The sequence below is a fragment of the Hydractinia symbiolongicarpus genome, chromosome 1 (genome assembly GCF_029227915.1).
Source record: "Hydractinia symbiolongicarpus strain clone_291-10 chromosome 1, HSymV2.1, whole genome shotgun sequence".
NCBI classification, from domain to species: Eukaryota; Metazoa; Cnidaria; class Hydrozoa; order Anthoathecata; family Hydractiniidae; genus Hydractinia; species Hydractinia symbiolongicarpus.
Genome location: NC_079875.1, coordinates 32,864,700 through 32,867,199, shown reverse-complemented (window position 1 = coordinate 32,867,199; position 2,500 = coordinate 32,864,700). Strand labels below are relative to the sequence as shown.

Sequence of the window (2,500 nt, the reverse complement as noted above, 5' to 3'; positions counted from 1 at the left end):
GGAACTGTAACATCCAAAATATGTCGTTGAGAAGAAATACTTCAGCAGATCAAATTTCCGTAAAATAGCAGAAAATTGAAATTCAACTGCCGGTTTTGATACAATAACAGCCTCGTTTGAGTTCTAGTTTTTTTAACTCGTTTTATCTATTCTTTGTGTGCCTAGTGACAGAACGGTTTTAATAAAGAAGAACTGTAACATCCAAAATATGTCGTTGAAAAGAAATACTTCAGCACGTCAAATTTCCGTGAAATAGCAGAAAATTGAAATCCAACGGCTTATTTTGATACAAGAACAGCCTCGTTTGAGTTCTTGTTTTTTTAATTCGTTTTATCTATTCTTCGTGTACCTAGTGACAGAACGGTTTTAATAAAGAAGAACTGTAACATCAAAAATATGTCGTTGAAAAGAAATACTTCAGCACGTCAAATTTCCGTGAAATAGCAGAAAATTGAAATTCAACGGCTTATTTTGATACAAGAACAGCCTCGTTTGAGTTCTAGTTTTTTTAACACGTTTTAGATTTTTTGTAGACCTGAAGAATACATATGTAAAACTGTGAATATGAAGTACCACGAGATAACAACATCATAAAACGATGTTATGGGTCGCGAAAAATGCTAAAACGCATCTTTTTCCTTGTTAAAACAGCAATTGTGAGAAATTGGAAACGCTATGATTCTGCAACGTAAAGTCAAATGGCAATTATTTTCTCCAGGCGTTGAGAGGTTAACGTGGTGAGTATTTGTGTAAAATATTGCGTTCAATAATAATTGTGCAAGGCCAATATTGCATGTTAAACATGCCAATACGTGCGTTTTCACCAAAAATTAGGGAAAAATCGGAAAAATCGGAAATCCCGAACGACATGTCGGATTGGCTTTATATTTGGCACAATGAACCATCTTGACATGACAAAGGTTCACACGAATTTTTTTTCAAAAAAACGCTGACGTCAGCATTTTATTTGGCCTTGAATGTTTGACATTTTAGGGCTTCTGGACCCCCCGCAGAGCCACAAATCGGGAATTTGTGCTCCTACCCGGTTTTAGCCTGAAGTGTTTTACATATCTGCCAAAGATTTAAGAAATACCTTCAATATTTCAGAAGCTATAGCGATTTACCTGTTTTTAAAAAGACCAAAAAAAGTAAGGCCCCAAAACAGGTACTTCCGGTTGACCTTTGACCTCCAAATTTTGCATGGTAATAGATCTCCAAATTTGCTACCATGAAATTCTTGTCCGTTTTTTATAAAAATGCTGACGTCAGCAGTTAAAATTTTTTGAAATTTTAGAATTTATGAAGGTTTGACCGTGCACTTTGTGACGTCATAAGTCTGGTTCTAGCCAAAGTCACACAAAAATATTCCGCCATTTTTCTTAAAATGCCTTTGTTTATAAGTTTGCTTTTTATGATTTCGTTAAAACGTTGTAGTTACTGAGAAAAAATTGTCAAAAAATGCATGTAAGAACCGTCCTATACAAAACACACTGGACGGTTTCTATTGTCAAAAACATTAAACTGTTAATAACATGAGAACGAGGCTTTCCAGCACCAAGGTTCTACAGGCAATTTTTCTTCTTACTAAATGGCCTATCCACTGACAAATATCTGCATCTACTTTTAAATGTTTCACAAAAGTTATTACTATTATATAAGTAAAATGATGACATTATGTTTAATAAGAGAGTATTATCAGATACGTATGTGTGAAACGGTGAAGTCTTAAGTAATAACTGGCTTGTGGCAGCCAAGCGTTCATAGCGACGTTGCTTTTTGATCCTTCGATGTCGGCTCTTCCTATCATTGTGAAGCAGAATTCACCAAGTGTTGGATTGTTCACCCACTAATAGGGAACGTGAGCTGGGTTTAGACCGTCGTGAGACAGGTTAGTTTTACCCTACTGATGAAGTGTTGTTGCAATAGTAATTCTGCTCAGTACGAGAGGAACCGCAGATTCAGACAATTGGCATTTGCACTTGCTTGAAAAAGCAATGGTGCGAAGCTACCATCTGTTGGATTATGACTGAACGCCTCTAAGTCAGAATCCGTGCTAGAAAGCAATGATAATTACCTCTGGATAATCTTAGGCGAACAAGAATAGAACGGCTTCTGTCGTTCCTAAGTCCCAATGCACTGAGTCGGAGAAAAACCGTCGAGGTGCTGCAACTATCAAAATCTAAAATTTCCAGAGATAAATCCTATGCAGACGACTTAAACAAGAACGTGGTATTGTAAAAAGTAGAGTAGCCTTTGTGCTACGATCTTCTGAGATTAAGCCTCTGTTCGACAGATTTGTCACTTTGTGACAAGTCCTTTTTTTAACCAACTGCTTTGTACCGTGGAGTACCAGTTATCTTGTGCTTACCTGAACTTTTTTTTTAAAAAAGGTGATGCGTGCGTGCTGTACCATTCATCTTTATCACCTCGGTTTAATATTTGGAGACACAGATGTATGGATTAAAAGTGTATGGATTAAAGGTGTATGGATTACAACTGT

The 2,500-nt window shown here is 36.5% G+C and overlaps 1 pseudogene; it reads left to right on the top strand.

Annotated features, from left to right (window-relative positions):
• LOC130620455 (large subunit ribosomal RNA) overlaps positions 1–2,299 on the top strand; it is a 7,099-nt pseudogene extending 4,800 nt beyond the window's left edge.
• The last annotated feature ends 201 nt before the right edge of the window (positions 2,300–2,500 follow it).